Genomic DNA, 22,807 nt, shown 5'->3' on the forward strand with positions numbered 1-22,807 from the left:
GCGGTGTCCCTTTGAAGCTGATGGCTGACAATCAGCACGCTGTTTCTCCACTCCTCACTTTACTCTCCACAGAAACTGTATTAACCCTTTCCTTTTCTTGACAGAAATAATCTAGTTACAAAAGAACCCTTATCATTTTAGCCGTAATAGATCTAGTACAGCTGAAAATATATTAAAATAAATATGTATATTTTAAATATTAAACAATTCATTTCTTTCATTAATTTAATTAATGATGCATTCCAAATATTCTATAAATCTAAAAAATAAAAAAAAAATTCACCACTAAAATATTACTATGTCAGTACTATGAAGCTTCTGATCCAAACACCCAATGACTTATAACAGAAAACGGAAATTGTCAGGGGTGCCCAAACTTTTGCATACCAGTGTGTGTCAAACAAAGCTGCTCTGACCTGATGACATTTTCCTCATCAGGTACCCTTACACTCATTTACATTTTTCTTAGGCCAGTTGTTTTTCAAGGGGTCTTAATGACACATGACTTGAACATTTTCATGTTGGGGGAAAAATGGGGATAAAATGTGTTGATTGTAGTTGAAAACGATAATTAAAAAAACTGTCCTGGACATATCAGAGCAGCAGAATACTTTTGAAAAGGAGCAGAAGTCTGACGGAGAGTAACAGAAAAGCCTGATTTTAAATAATTGTCTCAAAGGGTTGTCCATCAAAATATTAGTTTACATGTCCTTTTCCTGTTTGCTTTGTATATAATATATATTTCTGTTGAACTCCGGTGCTTCACATTACTCAAGATTTGGGGCTTTTCAGAAAATATATTGGGCGTGGGGCCCAATAGTCACCGATGCAATAAAAGATTGATTGGTTCAAAAGTAATCAATAGTCTGGGTAGTTTATAAGAACAGTACTTTGTACTTTTATGTAAGTATTTTTTTTGAACACCAGTACATTTACTTGTACTTGAGTAAAATTTATGGTTATTGTTGTGTGTAAAGTTGTATTGTAATAAGCAATTGAATTGGGCTCCTTTTGAGGTAGAGCTCTGAAAAAAAACATGGAAGGTCAGGGGCTGGCCTTGTCTTATTGTCTCCGATTTGGTGTCAATAGACCCAAAAATGATGGAGCAGGATTTATTTTTTTTTACACATTTCCAGCCTCAGGCTTCATCACTACTAGTAGGCCTCACTGCTGAAAAGAGGGACTTACCATGGGGCTAGACCCTTGAAAATTCATACAGTGCTTCATTTGACTGCCCTGAATAGTCCCACTAAATATCAGACTTCAGTTCCACTGAGAATGAGTTTTATGTTACTTAATATGTTGTACAAAATGTGCCCTTCATTTCCAGATGCTTTCTGAAGTACTGATAGTAGCCAAAATGGAAGTGAACTTCTTGATTGACTCTTAACGTTTTCAAAGTTGTTTTCACTGCAGATCTGCTCCCAGAGCTTTCAGTCTGCCCTTCTGGATGACTTTGTGCCATTTTGGTGCACTTGAGTCAATTGTCCAGTAAGAAACAGGCCTGTACTCTGGCCCCTTTTGAGGTAGAGCTCTGAAAAAAAACATGGAAGGTCAGGGGCTGGCCTTGTCTTATTGTCTCCGATTTGGTGTCAATAGACCCAAAAATGACAGAGCAGGATTTTTTTTTTTTACACATTTCCAGCCTCAGGCTTCATCACTACTAGTAGGCCTCACTGCTGAAAAGAGGGACTTACCATGGGGCTAGACCCTTGAAAATTTATACATTGCTTCATTTGACTGCCCTGAATAGTCCCACTAAATATCAGACTTCAGTTCCACTGAGAATGAGTTTTATGTTACTTAATATGTTGTACAAAATGTGCCCTTCATTTCCAGATGCTTTCTGATGTACTGAAAGTAGCCAAAATGGAAGTGAACTTCTTGAGTGACTATTAACTTCATCCAAGGTGTTTTCACTGCAGATCTGCTCCCAGAGCGTTCAGTCTGCCCTTCTGGATGACCTTGAGCTGTTTGGTGAACTGTGATTGTTGCTTTCATTGTTTTTATTAAAGGTTATACTGCATTTTTAGAAGATAGACCCGGTTAGCCTGTCTTTTTTTGCTCCATTGTTGGTGTTTTAGCTCCTATGGGTATGAAAATGTACACCAGCATTGCCATAGGACACAGCATCAAGCAAATTGCCATTTGGTCCAAATTGGTTGAGGAATCTGAGAAATTTTGACCCTTGTTGGCCTTTTGGACATTAAAGGGAGACACCTCCAAACATCAAACCTGTGCCATCTGGCTCCCTGTTGGTTTAGGAGGCTAATATTGTAGATTCTGACTCTTGGGGGGCCCCAGTACTTGTCTTTAAAATTTGGTCTCAATCGGGTTAGTAATAAGGGTGAGCATCCATTCCCACCGGCAGGATGGTCTCAGGGTTTAAAAGGCTAACAAGCCCTGATTTTCCCAGTAGGACCATTGGTCATTTTTTTTCTAATGGGACCTAGGGGCTGATCTTTTAGTATGTTATACTAGGTTTTATTTGGAACTGAACTGTGGTGGTTTGGTGTCTCCATGACCTTCCTGTGACCCCTGGTGTACAGTCAAAATTTCACAATTTTGGATTCTGAAGCTCCATAAATTGGAATTTTTTGCATCAAATGAACTGAAACTTTTAGGGGAGATTCAGGTGAGCTTTGTGAGCATGTGATTTCAGAGCCAAGTCTCAAGGTTGTTTCTGTAGCTACTTCCTGTTTGGGAAGGGCTAGCCAGACAGTTCCAGCAGAGTATGATTTTAGAGTTTTCAGAGGTACCAGATCCGAGGTTTCAGCTCTCTAAGTGTTACGGAAGTGAAATGAGAGCAGAAGAGGAACATTTATTGGGAAAATGTGTCTTTTTGGCCCTCATCCGTCTCTAAGAGGCCCCTGGAGGTCTGAAAACGTGCATGAGTAGTCACATTATCCCCATTATGTACAACATGTGCAGTTTGATGCACTTTGGTTTAGGAATGTGTGAGATTTTGACCCTTTTTGGCCATTTCAGCCTTTTTGGACAATAAAGGGTTAATCGTCCAGGGAGAAACAGGCCTGTACTTGGGCTCCTTTTGAGGTAGAGCTCTGAAAAAAAACATGGAAGGTCAGGGGCTGGCCTTGTCTTATTGTCTCCGATTTGGTGTCAATAGACCCAAAAATGACAGAGCAGGATTTTTTTTTCACACATTTCCAGCCTCAGGCTTCATCACTACTAGTAGGCCTCACTGCTGAAAAGAGGGACTTACCATGGGGCTAGACCCTTGAAAATTCATACAGTGCATCATTTGACTGCCCTGAATAGTCCCACTAAATATCAGACTTCAGTTCCACTGAGAATGAGTTTTATGTTACTTAATATGTTGTACAAAATGTGCCCTTCATTTCCAGATGCTTTCTGATGTACTGATAGTAGCCAAAATGGAAGTGAACTTCTTGATTGACTGTTAACATTTTCAAAGTTGTTTTCACTGCAGATCTGCTCCCAGAGCTTTCAGTCTGCCCTTCTGGATGACTTTGTGCCATTTTGGTGCACTTGAGTCAATTGTCCAGTAAGAAACAGGCCTGTACTCTGGCCCCTTTTGAGGTAGAGCTCTGAAAAAAAACATGGAAGGTCAGGGGCTGGCCTTGTCTTATTGTCTCCGATTTGGTGTCAATAGACCCAAAAATGACAGAGCAGGATTTTTTTTTTTTACACATTTCCAGCCTCAGGCTTCATCACTACTAGTAGGCCTCACTGCTGAAAAGAGGGACTTACCATGGGGCTAGACCCTTGAAAATTCATACAGTGCTTCATTTGACTGCCCTGAATAGTCCCACTAAATATCAGACTTCAGTTCCACTGAGAATGAGTTTTATGTTACTTAATATGTTGTACAAAATGTGCCCTTCATTTCCAGATGCTTTCTGATGTACTGAAAGTAGCCAAAATGGAAGTGAACTTCTTGAGTGACTATTAACTTCATCCAAGGTGTTTTCACTGCAGATCTGCTCCCAGAGCGTTCAGTCTGCCCTTCTGGATGACCTTGAGCTGTTTGGTGAACTGTGATTGTTGCTTTCATTGTTTTTATTAAAGGTTATACTGCATTTTTAGAAGATAGACCCGGTTAGCCTGTCTTTTTTTGCTCCATTGTTGGTGTTTTAGCTCCTATGGGTATGAAAATGTACACCAGCATTGCCATAGGACACAGCATCAAGCAAATTGCCATTTGGTCCAAATTGGTTGAGGAATCTGAGAAATTTTGACCCTTGTTGGCCTTTTGGACATTAAAGGGAGACACCTCCAAACATCAAACCTGTGCCATCTGGCTCCCTGTTGGTTTAGGAGGCTAATATTGTAGATTCTGACTCTTGGGGGGCCCCAGTACTTGTCTTTAAAATTTGGTCTCAATCGGGTTAGTAATAAGGGTGAGCATCCATTCCCACCGGCAGGATGGTCTCAGGGTTTAAAAGGCTAACAAGCCCTGATTTTCCCAGTAGGACCATTGGTCATTTTTTTTCTAATGGGACCTAGGGGCTGATCTTTTAGTATGTTATACTAGGTTTTATTTGGAACTGAACTGTGGTGGTTTGGTGTCTCCATGACCTTCCTGTGACCCCTGGTGTACAGTCAAAATTTCACAATTTTGGATTCTGAAGCTCCATAAATTGGAATTTTTTGCATCAAATGAACTGAAACTTTTAGGGGAGATTCAGGTGAGCTTTGTGAGCATGTGATTTCAGAGCCAAGTCTCAAGGTTGTTTCTGTAGCTACTTCCTGTTTGGGAAGGGCTAGCCAGACAGTTCCAGCAGAGTATGATTTTAGAGTTTTCAGAGGTACCAGATCCGAGGTTTCAGCTCTCTAAGTGTTACGGAAGTGAAATGAGAGCAGAAGAGGAACATTTATTGGGAAAATGTGTCTTTTTGGCCCTCATCCGTCTCTAAGAGGCCCCTGGAGGTCTGAAAACGTGCATGAGTAGTCACATTATCCCCATTATGTACAACATGTGCAGTTTGATGCACTTTGGTTTAGGAATGTGTGAGATTTTGACCCTTTTTGGCCATTTCAGCCTTTTTGGACAATAAAGGGTTAATCGTCCAGGGAGAAACAGGCCTGTACTTGGGCTCCTTTTGAGGTAGAGCTCTGAAAAAAAACATGGAAGGTCAGGGGCTGGCCTTGTCTTATTGTCTCCGATTTGGTGTCAATAGACCCAAAAATGACAGAGCAGGATTTTTTTTTCACACATTTCCAGCCTCAGGCTTCATCACTACTAGTAGGCCTCACTGCTGAAAAGAGGGACTTACCATGGGGCTAGACCCTTGAAAATTCATACAGTGCATCATTTGACTGCCCTGAATAGTCCCACTAAATATCAGACTTCAGTTCCACTGAGAATGAGTTTTATGTTACTTAATATGTTGTACAAAATGTGCCTTTCATTTCCAGATGCTTTCTGAAGTACTGATAGTAGCCAAAATGGAAGTGAACTTCTTGATTGACTCTTAACGTTTTCAAAGTTGTTTTCACTGCAGATCTGCTCCCAGAGCTTTCAGTCTGCCCTTCTGGATGACTTTGTGCCATTTTGGTGCACTTGAGTCAATTGTCCAGTAAGAAACAGGCCTGTACTCTGGCTCCTTTTGAGGTAGAGCTCTGAAAAAAAACATGGAAGGTCAGGGGCTGGCCTTGTCTTATTGTCTCCGATTTGGTGTCAAAAGACCCAAAAATGACAGAGCAGGATTTTTTTTTAACACATTTCCAGCCTCAGGCTTCATCACTACTAGTAGGCCTCACTGCTGAAAAGAGGGACTTACCATGGGGCTAGACCCTTGAAAATTTATACATTGCTTCATTTGACTGCCCTGAATAGTCCCACTAAATATCAGACTTCAGTTCCACTGAGAATGAGTTTTATGTTACTTAATATGATGTACAAAATGTGCCCTTCATTTCCAGATGCTTTCTGATGTACTGAAAGTAGCCAAAATGGAAGTGAACTTCTTGAGTGACTATTAACTTCATCCAAGGTGTTTTCACTGCAGATCTGCTCCCAGAGCGTTCAGTCTGCCCTTCTGGATGACCTTGAGCTGTTTGGTGAACTGTGATTGTTGCTTTCATTGTTTTTATTAAAGGTTATACTGCATTTTTAGAAGATAGACCCGGTTAGCCTGTCTTTTTTTGCTCCATTGTTGGTGTTTTAGCTCCTATGGGTATGAAAATGTACACCAGCATTGCCATAGGACACAGCATCAAGCAAATTGCCATTTGGTCCAAATTGGTTGAGGAATCTGAGAAATTTTGACCCTTGTTGGCCTTTTGGACATTAAAGGGAGACACCTCCAAACATCAAACCTGTGCCATCTGGCTCCCTGTTGGTTTAGGAGGCTAATATTGTAGATTCTGACTCTTGGGGGGCCCCAGTACTTGTCTTTAAAATTTGGTCTCAATCGGGTTAGTAATAAGGGTGAGCATCCATTCCCACCGGCAGGATGGTCTCAGGGTTTAAAAGGCTAACAAGCCCTGATTTTCCCAGTAGGACCATTGGTCAATTTTTTTTCTAATGGGACCTAGGGGCTGATCTTTTAGTATGTTATACTAGGTTTTATTTGGAACTGAACTGTGGTGGTTTGGTGTCTCCATGACCTTCCTGTGACCCCTGGCGTACAGTCAAAATTTCACAATTTTGGATTCTGAAGCTCCATAAATTGGAATTTTTTGCATCAAATGAACTGAAACTTTTAGGGGAGATTCAGGTGAGCTTTGTGAGCATGTGATTTCAGAGCCAAGTCTCAAGGTTGTTTCTGTAGCTACTTCTTGTTTGGGAAGGGCTAGCCAGACAGTTCCAGCAGAGTATGATTTTAGAGTTTTCAGAGGTACCAGATCCGAGGTTTCAGCTCTCTAAGTGTTACGGAAGTGAAATGAGAGCAGAAGAGGAACATTTATTGGGAAAATGTGTCTTTTTGGCCCTCATCCGTCTCTAAGAGGCCCCTGGAGGTCTGAAAACGTGCATGAGTAGTCACATTATCCCCATTATGTACAACATGTGCAGTTTGATGCACTTTGGTTTAGGAATGTGTGAGATTTTGACCCTTTTTGGCCATTTCAGCCTTTTTGGACAATAAAGGGTTAATCGTCCAGGGAGAAACAGGCCTGTACTTGGGCTCCTTTTGAGGTAGAGCTCTGAAAAAAAACATGGAAGGTCAGGGGCTGGCCTTGTCTTATTGTCTCCGATTTGGTGTCAATAGACCCAAAAATGACAGAGCAGGATTTTTTTTAACACATTTCCAGCCTCAGGCTTCATCACTACTAGTAGGCCTCACTGCTGAAAAGAGGGACTTACCATGGGGCTAGACCCTTGAAAATTCATACAGTGCATCATTTGACTGCCCTGAATAGTCCCACTAAATATCAGCCTTCAGTTCCACTGAGAATGAGTTTTATGTTACTTAATATGTTGTACAAAATGTGCCCTTCATTTCCAGATGCTTTCTGAAGTACTGATAGTAGCCAAAATGGAAGTGAACTTCTTGATTGACTCTTAACGTTTTCAAAGTTGTTTTCACTGCAGATCTGCTCCCAGAGCTTTCAGTCTGCCCTTCTGGATGACTTTGTCCCATTTGTTGCTCTTGAGTTAATTGTCCAGTGAGAAACAGGCCTGTACTTGGGCCCCTATTGAGGTAGCGCTCTGAAAAAAAACATGGAAGGTCAGGGGCTGGCCTTGTCTTATTGTCTCCGATTTGGTGTCAATAGACCCAAAAATGACAGAGCAAGATTGTTTTTTTTTACACATTTCCAGCCTCAGGCTTCATCACTACTAGTAGGCCTCACTGCTGAAAAGAGGGACTTACCATGGGGCTAGACCCTTGAAAATTCATACAGTGCTTCATTTGACTGCACTGAATAGTCCCACTAAATATCAGACTTCAGTTCCACTGAGAATGAGTTTTATGTTACTTAATATGATGTACAAAATGTGCCCTTCAATTCCAGATGCTTTCTGATGTACTGAAAGTAGCCAAAATGGAAGTGAACTTCTTGATTGACTCTTAACGTTTTCAAAGTTGTTTTCACTGCAGACCTGCTGCCAGAGCATTTAGCATACTCTGAGGAATGATTGTGAGTGTGATCTGGTTCACTGTGATGCTTGTCATGATTTGTTTTCACTTATTTTGTTTAACAATCCTGGCTTTCAGTGGTTGATGCATTTTGGGCTTCTCAAAAAGTAGCCCAGATTTAACTATTCAATTTGGTCCACCTCCTTAATTATTCTAATGTTTCCCCAAATGAAGTGTTCAATTTGCTTTGAGCTTTTGATTCAGGTGGGGAATTTAATCTGGTAACAAAAACATTTTGTAAAGGCATTTGTCCTGAACAATGAGCCTGTGTGGCTGATATTTCACATGGCATTGTCACATGTTCCATTAACTAGTGGCTAACTGTTAAAAGCGTGGCAAAATATCTTTGTAAATTAAAAAAATGATTTGTGAATTGTAAATAGCATACAAATTTTAACAAATAAACAAACAAAATCAAACTTTATTTAATATCCATTCTATTCTGATCTATAATATTAAATCAGGGACAGGAAAATGAATTAAAGGGTAATAAAAATATACTAATAGCAAAATGGTATTCAGTTGCATAAAAGAGTTTACACATTGAAAAATGAGTGCTGGTGGGGACTTTGTTGAAATCCTGCAATACCTGGTTCGGCCTCTGGGATTGCTATAGAACACACTCACAATTCCAAAAAGCCAGACTGCTGAGGACTTCACATACACACTGCAATACCGGGTTCAACCTCTGGGATTGCTATAGAGCACACACAAAATCAGAAAAAAATAGCCTGCAGGGGACTTTTGTGAAACTTCACCAGTCATATTGAAATCTCATTTCCTATTTGCTGGTGGGGGTTGACCCGTGGGGACCACGTTTTTGTCCCCACGGGGTTTTCTAGTCCCCACGGTGTTGGTGTGTATACATGTCAGTGTCCCCATCGGGATAGAAAAGCGAACGCACACACACACACACACACACACACACACACACACACACACACACACACACAGCCTCCATCAGTCAGTCCTGTAGTCGATGAACTTCCATCGTCTCCTCCGTTGATAACGAGCCTCTTAAGCCTGGCGGCTAATCAAGCTCAAAGGGGGAGAGGGAAAGAGATAGTGGGGGAGAACAAGAGCTCCATCTCTTTCTCTCCTTCCTCTTCATTTTCTCCTTATCTCCCTCTCTCCATGGGGGGAGATGGGGGAGGCAGGGGAGTCCTAATAGCTCTGAGCGGGGCTCCAGAGTCTCTCCACATACCAGAGAGAGAGAGAGGAGAGGGAAAAAGAGAGTCTGATAAATCATCCAGGGTCACACAGCTTCCATGTTTCCTGAGTTCCCCAGCGTCAGGAGGAAGAGGAGAAACGAAGAGAAATGTAAAATAAAGAGGGTAAACAGTCTGTCCGTCTGTTTGATGTTCTTCAGACAAACACCAGGAAAAAGAAATAAACAGGAACAAGTGGAGGCTGCTAGCACTCTTCAGATCCTCTTCAGACTCAAAACACCAGAGCAGATTCATGCAGTTTCATTCAAGTTCAGGATCGGGGATTCAAACTCAAGCTCTATTGCCAACCCCTCCACAGCCCATCTCATAACTTTTTTTGAAAGATAATTTTTTACATTATCTTTCTTTTTTTCTTTTGCAAATTGCACATTTCCCTGACATCTATTCAGTGTATCATTTTAACTTAAATGTGTATATATTTTTTATTCTACTCCGTACGAGGTTCTTTAATATTATTATAATTGTTATTTCTCCTACTACCCAAGCTCTACTTTTTTCTACATCTGTAATATTGAGTGTATTTTTATTCACAATAATTGAACTAAGAAAGTGCGGTTCAAACCGGAGTCAAATTCCTTGTATTCTTGCAGATACTTGACAAATAAAAGCTATTCTCATTCTTATTCTCTCAAGCTCTGCTGCACTATAAAGTTCCTGTTAGCAGAGCATCAAGTGGAGAGCCAAAACACCTTCACAGTTCATCTAAATAATCCCGAAAATGTTTCAGATCAAACCCTGGGGATTTTCTTAAACTTTCAATCAGGATGAATCAGCCTGCACACCAAACAAACAGACCTATTTTCAGAGCCTACATGTCAACACAACATGGGGTGCACCTTTCAACCAATAGTACATTGTTTTCCTCTCAACAAGAAGAAAACATGACATGGATCCAAACACACAAAGCACAAAAGTGAAGAGAAGTTTGATGTTCAAAGAGTATACATCAATGCACAACAGACCATCCATCTTTACATCTGAGTCTTAAAGAGGAGTTCATACTAAAGGTAACCTGTAATGTGGATGCCACACAGACACAATTAAAGAAACATGAAGGAACCAAACATTCAGATCCTACACTGGCTCCATGAGACCGCCACTACCAGAGACGCTTTAATCTAAATACTGTGGGTCTGATGCTTAACATCAACCACGTGCACTTCATCCTAACATACATCATAAAACACAAACAGCTGTGAGAGATGAGACGTCAGGGTTCAGAGGGTGTTTGATCTGCAAACATCAGACGAGTCTGAAGTCTCATCGAATCCTCTGAGGAAGAGGAGCATCATCCTTACATCCAGATCCACCGCTCAACGTTTAGTCAGTTTCAGGTATTAAACTCCAAAAGCGTCCAAACACATGTGCCAACCTGTTTGTTCAAACTGAGGGACAGGAAAACGATATCATCACCTGTTAGAGCCTGAACGCCGGCGCCACATGACGCTGATTCTGCGCAAATGTGGATAATTGATGACCACACCAACATTTACTGGATAATCTACTCAACCTAGCTCAACCTTCATTCAAAACACAAATTTAAAACAACCAAAGTTGACCAAAGACTGTCTGCTACAATTTGGTGTTAGTTGCAGGTTTGTACGATAATTTGTTACCTGACAGTGTTGAAAATTATGATGACCCAGTACATATTTCATATTCCGGGTCTTAGTACTATCCATAATATAGCCAGGATCTGGATCGTACTTTCACATCTGTCAGGAATTATGGTGACCTTGTCTTGTATTGTTTTGCAAAGCAATCCGACCATTTATTGTGGAGTTATATACACATATGGTGAAAACAGCCCCATTTCATAATGATAAAGAATCCTTTGAAATTGTCCTGCATCCAGGTGGTGCTCTAGATCACCTCCAACATTGAACGCACCTCTTCCTTATCCCATTTTTAACACATCCTGAAAATTTCATCAAGATCTGTTTGATAGTTTTTGAGTTATTATGTTCACAGAGAAACAGACAAACTCTACCAAAAACACAACCTCCTTGGCGGAGGTAATTAAAACTTAATTAAAACTATGTCAGATGTCCATTCAACCTTGATTAAAAGCCAGGGAGAAGAGAAATCTAAAGGATCAATGCGTTTGGTTTTATAGCATTTGTTCAGCTTCTTCTTCTACACTTCCTCTGCTGCAAAATAGGAAGTCAGACACTGGAAAAAAATTGGAACGTTGTTTGATTTTCAAAATAAAAGCTCAGGGCTGGAGTCAACAGGTTGGAGGTTTTTTTAGGAGCAAAGAGGAACCAAGACACAAAACTAAAACACAACCAGAGGAAGAACTAGGTGAAACTCTGCCTCGGAAACACCTGGTCACCTGCAGCGGTTCAAAGAGATCACAGAGTCATACAGTCACTCTCTCTTTCTCCCACCCTCTCATCTATTTCCCACGGCTCTCTTTCCTCCTCCTCCTCCTCCTCCTCCTCCTCCTCCTTGTTTCTACAGCACTGTCAACTCTTCGTCTCACATCACCTCCTCTCACCCTCGCCTCATTCAGCCCCTCAAACGTCTCCTCTCCCTCTCTCCTTGTCGTCTTACTCACTTTGTTTCCCATAAACTGAGGAAGAATTAGAGAGACTTAGACATGTGGGAGCTTTAAAATAAAGACGTTACAACCTTCAGGTGTTTTTCAGCCACAAACTTTTAGTTCCCGTTAACAGTCCTAGGAACTACATGGTTCATGTGGCCCATTGTAGACCCAGTAGATTATGCAAATCAAACAAGTGACGTACGGAGAAAATAAAAGTAGTTGCAAAACAGAATCAGACCAGCAGAGGGCAGTAAGACAACGACCCCGCCCCCCTGTGAAGGAGACAGAGGCTGTGTAGCACTGTAGTTAGCCTGTTGGCATCTAAAGCCTTTGGAACAAGCTTTGGAGAGAAAGCTGTTTCTAAAAGCCCCAAACAGCTTCGAGCAGAGACTCAGCGGACTGATTGACTGCTTCCCCGTGCATGCATGAAGGCGAAGCTGTCAGTAGACTCTAATCAAATGAATCCTGCAGAAACAGCTCGGTCAGGTCTCCCTCCTCTGAGTGCATCCTCAGGGCAGAGACATAAAACCTGATAACATCCAAACACAGAGGCTACATCGGACACATGAGCTGTGTGCCAATTCAGGGATCTGCAGCCCGCGAAGGCTGCTGCCTTTGGAGGACCCATCTTTCGTAGCCCGTAACGGCCAAACTGCATTAAGACTGTCTGGTCTATGGAGCATTTCCTGTTGGCACTCTCAACGTCATGCATAAGAATTTTCCATAATGAGAAGATTTAAAAAGAAGAAATGTTTTTTTTTTCTCAGTGTATTCCTTAAAAAGCGCCCAAACAACACATTTTTCCACAGTAAAACAAAATCTTCTTCAGTGTTTTAGATATACAATCACATAGTTGTCGCCAGAAATCCTTCACAGCTGGATAAGGATAACACAGGACTGCTGGGGTTTGGCCGTGTTCATCATCTTTGGCTTTCACGTGCAAGGGAATTTGGGATATGTGAGGCTAATAGGGATTCATCAAATCCATCCTTCTTGGCACCCGAAAAGGAGGCCGGAGGCTGTGACGTAATCAGTCTTCAAATTCAGCCTTCGTAGGCTGCAGCTCCTGAATTGGGAAAAAGCTATGGTAAGATCAGCTGGTAGAAGACACACACACACACACACACTTCCTCCTGAAGTGAGAGTTGTGTGTCAGTGTCAGACACGGCATCCCTTCACGGCCTGAGTCTCTGTTATCTGCTCCACAGGAGGGACGCTGACCTGAGGAGGGTCAAGAGTGTGTGTGTGGTGTGTGGTGTGTGTGTGTGTGTGTGTGTGTGTTTGAGGTAGGAGTGAGTTTTTATTCTTAACACACACAAACACAGAATTATCTCAGTCTGACTCAATCTAACATCAACTGCTTGACTAGAAAGAGCAGGATATGAAGCTATCATAGGTATCGTACGGGCTGAAGCTTCTGGATCGACATCTGGATCGATGAGACTCAACAGGAAAAAAAACAGGACCAGCACCCCAAGACTTAAGGAAGAGCTTTGGGGTTTCAGCAACATGTTTTGATTTAAATGCTCCAATCTTAATTTCTTTGACTTCTCACAAATATTACAACACAAAGGAGACAGACAGTAGAGTTACATCAGCTGCTCATACAGTTCTTTGTCTGTCATGTTATCATTTCTGTATTTTCCACCACACAGTACAGCTCTGATCCCTCTGGATCTGGGAAAAAAAATCTGAATCTGAACTCTGGTTTTCTCTTCTTCTTGGAGAAACAGATCTTTTCTGACCTTCACATCTTTAACTGTTTCTGCATTTCCCACAGCGTGACGTCAGTTTGTCCATGAAAGTCTAAAAGCATGCTGTGAGCTGCATGAATGGACATGAGACATGTTTTTTCAGTTTGATTTCGTGTCAGAAACACACATTAATCCACATGAGAGATGGACCCAAAGATGTGTTTCTACATGTAAAATCAAAACTTCACTCACAGAAAATCAACAGAAGAAGAACGACTGGAACCCAAAACCTAAAATGTAGCATTTAAAGTGGGATTCTGTTATAGGCATGACACACACATTCCCCACACACACTCTCTGTCCAGAAACTCAGAAATGGAGGTAACTCCCCCCGAACACACAGGCAAACCGGCTCACTTACATCATCTTGGAGCGTCTGTTTATAAGAAGCACGATCTCATCAGAGTTAGCACAACTTTAGCGACTTTTTTGGCTTAAGCTAACTCGTTTTGGTCTGACACAGCCCTTAACACCACGGCTGTTGTTTAAACTGATTGTCGAGAGGAGCCGTTGCAGCGATCATGTCATGTCCATGTGCTTGTGCTCTTACATGAAGAGTACTGTGCTGAGGCACACCTCCCCAAAGCGTGCCAAAGAGGAAAAGTGAATCATGTCTGAGCTGTTTTTGGAGTCTTTCTGTATATGTGTGGAAGTTGTAAGTACTTTTCTGGGGCCTTTCTGTAGGTCTTTAGAGTCTTTCTGCAGGTCTTAAGAGTCTCTCAGCCAGTTTTGAGTCTCGGAAGGTCTTCATCTCTCTTAAAGGGGACATATCATGCTGATCCCTGATTTAATACTTACATATAATATAATAAATTTGAAAACAAGACCTTTCACCCCCTGAATTTTCAAAAAAAGAGATATTGTATTTTTTCTGATATCCTAGAACGAGATTTGATGCCTCTGAAAATAGGTCATTGCCATTTGGCCGTGAGATGTCGACCTTCATGACGACACGAGGATCCTTTCTTTTTATTGGAGTAATCTGATAAAGCAGCTCCTCCTCTGTGATGTCCGCCACCGAGGGAAACACCCACCAAGAGCCGAGTATAAACATATAAACTATAAATGTTATAGTACCGGTTTGACTCACCACACTGAAGCGTCCTGAGATGATCTGTGTCGAGGTGGATTTTCTTCCTCCTGAGCTGCAGAACCGTCCGGGTCTGACTCGGGGTCCAATACAAAAGGACGTATCCTACACTCTGCCATTTTATTAGTGCTATCAATGCCTTACGGTGAAGTTTTGACAAACAGCAAACTTGCTCGGTCTGCCCCATCCAATATAGCAATTTTGTAAATACTGCCGTGCTGCAAAAACCGCCCCCTGGCTCTACCCCCTCCGCCCCTCTGATAGAACTGACCAATCAGAGCACAAAGGGCTGTGACGTTGCGAGGTTACTGGAGGTCATTCTCAAAACGGAGCATTTCAACGAGATCTTCAGAATGGCCTAAAATTAGGATATTGAGAACGCTATTGTGGGGCAATGAAGGAACTAAATGACTTGTACTGAGGGCAGAAATACTTTACAGGCATCCTAGTCTGGCATAGTGAAAAGGAGAAACAAGCATGATATGTCCCCCTTAAGGTTTCAGGATTAAAAAAGAACCTGGATCCAAACAAAGTGCTGCTATGACACATGGAGACACTTCATGGACACGACCCAGGGATCGAACCTCCGCAGTCTGAACAGTGTGACCTTCCTGAACACAGACGGTCTCTCTCACATGCTTCCCATGATGCCTCAGGTGTCTCAGAAAGTCCTGGTCTTGTAAACGTCAGCGGTGTGTGGTTCTGAGAGGGATGGTGTTAAATCCTGCGGAGTGTGAGCCTCAGGAACATTTCTCTCCTCCTGTTGGAGCGTAAATGTTTGAGCCTGGAGGATAAACAGAGCTAAATCATCTCTGAGCCCTAAGCCAGCACCTTATGGGGCCATGGAGGATTCTGGGAAATAAAAGCTGTCCTTTGGCTGAATCTCTGGGAGCATCAGGAGGTGACAGGTCTGTGCGGGGGGGACTCAGACTAAGCCTTTAACCCAAGACCTCTGTAGGAGCATTCTGGTCATTGAGGCGACATTTCTCTTATTGTCTTTAAAAACAGCTTATCCGTGAATCTGTGAAATCTGTAAAATCTAAACTAAATCATGAGAAAGATTAAAAACTGTGATGAAAGTCAACGCGTCTGATGAAAAACACAAACCGATGTTTCAGGATGTTAGTGCTCACAGAAGCAATGAAACATGCTTCCTCCTCATCGGACAGAGAACACTTTGGCTTATGGAGGATGTTTATGATTTATTTAATGTCTGTAGGGTTGTCAGAGTTAACACATGAATCACAATGATCCTAAACTAACATGTGACATGACGCAGATTACAATCTGTGTTGTTTCTTTGCTGAACATCCACCTGTGCGTCACGTGTTGGCCTTTATGCTGTGTGTTGATAGTGTTTATCTGTCCTGTGGCTTCATCCCTGTGTGTGTTTCCTGTTTTTTTGTCTTCATAGTTCTTTTGCTCCATGTGTCTTTTTTAGTTTGACCTTCTGCCCTTGACCCAGCACGTTTTAGGGAAAATTAAGACTGTTTTTCTAAAGATTCTTTAAAATTATGTTAAGATCCATGTTCATCACTTTGAGGCTCCAAAACTTTTTTCAAAGTGCAACTGCTGCAGTCCTTTCCAACCAAACTCCATCTGTCCCCCTGTATTAAAGGTCCCATATTCTGCTCCTTTTCTGCAGTTTAATATGGATCATTGATGTCTTCATGAAATGGTAGTAACATGTTTTGGTCCAAAAAGCCAATAAATCAAGCACAGCAGCATTGTTTCCAGGCTCTCATAGCCCCTCTGTTCAGAACGCTCTGATTTAGTGGGCGTGGCCTTCATATGTAAATGAGCCACCGCTGATACTGCCCTGCTCTTCTGCGTCACTGAGAGCGGCACCATGAGATCCGGGTGCACAATGTTTCAAAAACGGTGAAGCTTGTTTACCTTAACATTACAGGCAAAAACAACAGGCTAACCGCAGCTATAGTTAGCATCCTGAAGCTAACACAGAGACAGGGGGGACACTTAGGAAAAGCTCTTACATCTGCTCCACAGCACACAGCATTTAAAATACTCACATTTCCAGGGTCTGAGGTTTGTTGGCAGATGGTTGGTAATGCGCCTGGATTCAGGACCAGTCTATTCACTAGCCCTCTGTTGTACTGTCCAAAGTTGGAAAAGCAGTCGGCCGTGAAGTGACTGGCACACACATGCACAGTTTTACTGAGTGTAGCTGGCACATTTCCTTGATAAATGAACTCCAGCCACTTAGTCTTGTCTTATTCAGAGATGGGAAGCTTGTGCATGGAACTATGTGGCTGTTTACAGCCAAAAACAAAGCAGTGATGGCTCTCTTACTTTGGCATTCTCCTCCCCTCCAGCAGCGGGGAGGGGAGTGGGCTGGGAGGAAAGCCAAAGACCCACAAATTTCACTAAAAGACTTAATAAATTGATTTTTGCACAATATGGAACCTTAAAACTGTGAGTAAAGCATCTTTATAAAGAGAGTGTCTGGTAAAGTGAAATCAAATGCACTCTGCTGCACAAAGACAAAACATAATTCTGGATCAACTGAAACAAGATTCTGCAAACAACAGTGTCTCAAACAGCCTCTGAGGATTCTCATGGTCTCCGGTCTCCACATTTCGTCCCAGCTGATGCTTTAACTGAGCTGCAGGATCACAGACTCTACACCCTCCATCTCTCTGTACCCTAAGCTCTGTCCTCAGTGATGTTCCCGTCTGTGGGAAACTCTATCTGCTCTGATTCATAATGAAAGCACATGCCTTTTTTTTTTCTTTCTTTCCCCGGGATGTAAACACAGATTAGAGCTTTTATTCAACGGTTTGTCCGCTCAGTTTTTCCTCCTCTGAAACCCAAACAGATCATTACAGTAATCTGCTCGTCCGGAGGGTCAGACACCTCAGTTACAGTAAAGGCAGAGAGCTGTGACCTGAGGACCCTCCTGTCTCTTAACTGAAGCTTATGGAAACGTTGGTGTTATAAATACACAGAGTTTTATCTGCTCCAGCGTGTTCAGTCCCAATTAAAGAAGACTGAGAGGAAAAGCTGTGATAACATGAAACATGTAAAGTATTTTAATGTTTATCTAATGAGGGAGGAGTTCACCTCTGCTGCCTCTGTCCTGGGAAAAGAAGGGACCTCTCACTCCCTGTTGAGAAGACAGAGAAGCTCTAACAACACTATATGAGACAGTGGAGTTACCCTAAACCAGGGTTTTATGGACAGTTTATGATCCATCTGATGTCCTTGTGTTTCTTTGTCTCTTTTAAGGTCGCCTGAGGTGGCTCGCTGTGTCTCCGGAAAGTCAATGTGTTAATTTAAGGTTATTATCCGGGTTATTTGATCATGTTTAGGATGTTTTTAATATGCACATTGGCACATCATGCTATTTATGATCAATTCTTTTATCCCAGTTTCTTACAAAGTGGACAAAACCTGCATCAGGGGCTCAAGTTACTTTATTTGTCCATCTCTGTTTCATCAAAATGCCTCTTAAAATCTCTGACAGGAGGAAACAGGTGACAATGGTGTTGATGTTGATTACAGTGAACCCCGTGGTCAGAGCTGGTAGTGTTTTTTCAGGATGAAGACTGTTTCCCATGAGCACCACTGTGATAAAGACGTGACTCTTACTCAGGTGTGCGTTCATCTTTTTTTTTAACACATCTTTTCTTTGCTTTGGTAATCTCATTTTAAATCCTGAATTATTAACAGGCAGACTTATGGTGCTAGCCACAAAAGACGTGTAAAATGGTCAGCTTTGGCTTTGTCCTCCATACATTTTTTGGCTCACTACTCCTCAAACAAAATATCACAGATTTTCATTGTTTGGATTTTAAAATGTTCAGCATGTCAAGGAGAAGTGTGTTTGTACTTTTCATATTTCTAACCCTTGTACTTCTTTTTTTAAATCTTGAACATTTTCCAACATTTTTTGGCCCATTAAATGAATAGAGGTGATCTGTCACCATGAAAACCACAAAGCTGATGATGCCATTAGGGGTTATGAATAGGACTTATGTGGTTAGGGTAAGGGCTCAGCATTTCAATATCTAGCATTTGCTGTTATGAAAAAGCAGCATAGCAGTGCGGCACAGTGTACCCTGCAAATAAATCCAAGCAAAGAAAAATGTGATTTGCCATTTTCCAAACAAAAAGAAAGTCATCTTCAGGAAGTCATCTGGAGATTTTAACTCTGTAGGGTTATGTGTTGTTCTTTATTTCCACTGTCACACAGGATGTGATTATTTTTTTGACCAAACAACAGACTGCAGTGTTTCTGGCTCTACATTCTAGGATGGGATCAGTATGTCTGGCATCCAAAGGGGTACCAAAAAGTGGGATGGTATGGGTCAGTAATGTGAGGACCTGTCCCAGTTAAGTCAAAGGAAACGCCACAAAATGAGTGCCACATCAACACATTAAATAAATACAGGGAATCTAAACATTCTAAACCTTGTTTGGTAATGTTTTTTTTTTTTTTTTTTTTTTGTTGTTGTTGTTGTTGTTGTTTTGGTGGAACTTTAGTTTTATGTTTGTGATTTGTTTTGCTTTTCATTTTGCTCCAAGAATGATCAAATTGAAGGTTAATAGTTATTCTGGCCAAATAGTATTACTTCGTTTTGTGAAAGAAGGGGCAAATGCAATAAGAATTTTCTTCTTTCTGTTCCTTTTCATTTATTTCAGACTTTTTCTTATATTTCATTTATATAGCTTTTTTTTTTTTTTTTTTGATAATATGAATGAAGTAAAGATCAACTATAACCATAACCGGACAGGCACAGGGCTAGTTTTCAATTCAAAATAGAAAAGTAATATTTTTGATAAATGTATGGTTTACTAATCTAATTTGTCTTTTTTTGGGTATTTTTACAGTATCTCCATGAGGCCAAGTAGGGGGTCCTCTTTTTAGTTGTTCAGTATGATCACTCTACATAGAAATAGCTCTGTAGGGGTCCCACCTTGTGATATTCTTGTAGTTCTTATATTTCTATTATATTCACCTATAATGTGTTGTCTTACTCTCAGAACCAGTTATGCCATAACATTCGCATTACAGCTTTATTTATTAAGGGGGAAAGAGCTGTTAAAAATAAAACAGTGTTTCACTGTCACAACTTTTCTGTTTCCACAAGGATTAATGTATGTTAGCAAACCGCTAAAGCTGACCTCCTTTAACTTCCTTTTGTGTTATTGCTTTAGCAAATCAGCTGACACCTACAGGCCACCGTACCTCACAGGGATTTTAAAAAGCCCCTCAGATGTGAAATTAAAGTAACTCTGCAGCATTTTTCTGGTGTGGCTCAGTCAGTACAGTATTTGGTAATATGGTGCCCTCCCTCCCTCGTCTCCTCACCCCTCCTTCCCCCTCTGTATCTCTCAGCTCCCAGGAAGCTGCCGGCCTCGGCTGGAGCCAGAGTTCTGCCTCATCCATCATCCTTATCAGGGAGAGACGGGCTGCACTCTGGAGGGGAGGAGGAGGGAAGAAGAGGAGAAGAAGACGAAGAGAAGGAGCAGGATGGAGACGTTGTGGGATGAAATATTTAAAGAGCAGAGAGTCAGAGGGACTTTCCTCAGTGTGGTGATCAGTGTGTGTGTGTGTGTGTGTGTGTGTGTGTGTGTGTGTGTGTGTGTGTGTGTGTGTGTGTGTGTGTGTGTGTGTGTATATGTTTGAGGTGAGGGGTGAAGACTGAGAGGTGAGGATGGAGGTGAGTGTGTAGAGGGATGATGTGGAAGGGGGAGGGAGCAGAGTCTGCCCTGATAAGCTCTGATACAAACAAAAACAACAGGCCCCATCAGCCACATCAAAGACCACATTAGATCTGGGTCTGTGGTTTTTGGGGGGTCAGGCTTGGACAGGGGTCCTGCTCTGCAGTTCCAGAGTCTCTTCAAAGCCTGAGCGGCAGTCAGACCTGCTCCAGGAGCATCTTTTACAGCTCTGTGGAATAAACTAAGCAGAGAAGAAGAAAGTCTAAACGGCTGATAGAGAGGTTTACTGTCCCAGCAGATGGAGTGCTCGTTCACGGCCGCGGATAAAGAGCTGAACGCCATCACTGTCAGAGCGTGCTCAGAGGCCTGAGGGAGCGTCATGCTGAGCGAACACGCTCTGCCTCAAAGAGAGGGCGAGTCTTATCACCACACTCATCCTTCAGGGACCAGGACGGAGAGATGAGTCAGAGAAAGATTTGAATGAATCCTTCCTCTCTGCGACGATGGAAACATGAAGGAACATGAAGTCAGTGAAGCCTCATAACGTCAGCACATCGTCTCATAATACCCTTCATATCTCATATCATGAAACTTGCTTTGCAGAAAAAAAGATGAACAAACTAAAAAAATCCCTCTTCCTCTCTAGTAAAAATGTGTTTTCACCAGCTCTCTGTGCTTTGAAAATACAAGAAGCTAACAGGCTAACGACTGGCACCATCTCTCACACACTTGCCCGGACAGTTTCATGCTCTATCAGGGAAATGTTCAGTCCAGCTGCAGCATCCACAGCTAAACCAAGCTGCTGTTCAAGCCGAGACAGAGACAAATCACACCTTAAGCAAAACCAAAAACACATTGCAACATTAACAACAAACGGCAGATCAGTTAAAGGAGTTTCAAAGCTGAAACCGACTGAGTTAGCCTTGCTTAATGCTAAGCCATGTCCCTGGAAAGTTACTGTAGGATGCCGTAAAGCAGAAGTTGTTGCTGTAAAATTTTTGTTTGTATGCCAAGTGCTCTGTAATAAAGCTGAGTGTGGCTGCTGCCACATCAGTGTAACAAACCTTATTACCTCCTCCACTAAGGAGGTCATGTTTTTGGGAGAGTTTGTCAGTTTGTCTGTGAACAACATAGCTCCAAAAATAAAGAACGGATCTTGGTGAAATTTTCAGGAAATGGTCAATTTGGGATAAGGAAGAAGTGATTAAAGTTTAGAGGAGATCCTGATCACCATCTGGATCGAGGATTTATTCAAAAGGATTCTTCATCTTTGTGAGACAGGGCTGTTTTCACCATAGGTGTATATAACTCCACAATAAATGGTTGGATTGCTTTGCAAAACAATAAAAGACAAAGTATGATCCAAATCCTCAATATTCTGGATATTAAGATCCAGAATATGGAATATGAACTTAGTTGTCACAATTTTCAACATTGTCAGGTAAAAAATTATCGTACAAACCTGCAACTAAAACCAAATTGTAGCAGACAGTCTGCTGAAAGGGAGTATAACATTAAAGTAGGACTAAAGTGTTCTATGTGCTTTTCTAGTTTTATTATTTATCACTAACTTTTCCAGTTAGGAGAACTCAAAGTGCTATTGAAGCACAAGTGTTCAGCAGCAATTCTTGCTCAGTGACAGCTAAATGATCAGTTATGGAGAGCAGCTAAAATGCCAATCAACGATCAATTAAAAAATGCCAAGTCGACCTTGATCTGATACTTGAGGTCAGGACATCCCCAGCTGACACCACAGAGGATATATCTGCACTTGGTTTCTGAGCAAAGGGCTCCACTGAAAAGTGAGATGACGTCTCCTTTCATGCAGTCAGTAGTATGTGTCTTGTTTCTATTTCTGGTTGTTTACAGGTAAGCAGCAAAATGGCCTTCAAAATAAAAACCTAAAACCTGCTAGCAAAAAAAAGAGCACAAATCAGAGCTGAAACCTTAAATCACAGAACCTGACGTCAAAAAACCTAAACATGTCTTTTGGATCAGGTCATTTACACCACGTGCTGCTGTGTCTGCAAAGAGACTTGCAAACTATTTCAAAGTTCTTTTGCCTTCTGCAAAATCATCTGAGAAACAAGAAACCATTAAAGCTTTAAGAATAATCTCTAATTCAGTCTTCAACAATAAAAAATTGAATAAAAGAGACCCTCTGATTTTTTTTAAACTTATGGACGATGAAAACAAAGATCTGCTCCTTGGATGAAATGTGTCACAGAGTGTGTTTGAGGCCAAAAGGCAGAGATGAAGCTTTCTAAATGAGAAAGAGGATGTGAGGTTTTATGTTTATTCTGGTTTATAATAAAATCTTCCTCAGTGAAAACATCACTGACCAGAGATCTTATTAAACCCTTAGAGCTCCTCAGAAACACTTCAGACCATCAGAAACAAATAAAAACCAAGCAGTACTCCAGAAACAAGCTAAG

This window comes from Halichoeres trimaculatus, unplaced genomic scaffold (genome assembly GCF_033239565.1).
Source record: "Halichoeres trimaculatus isolate MK-OKI-2021-1 unplaced genomic scaffold, fHalTri1.1 fHalTri1_scaffold_6, whole genome shotgun sequence".
NCBI lineage: Eukaryota > Metazoa > Chordata > Actinopteri > Labriformes > Labridae > Halichoeres > Halichoeres trimaculatus.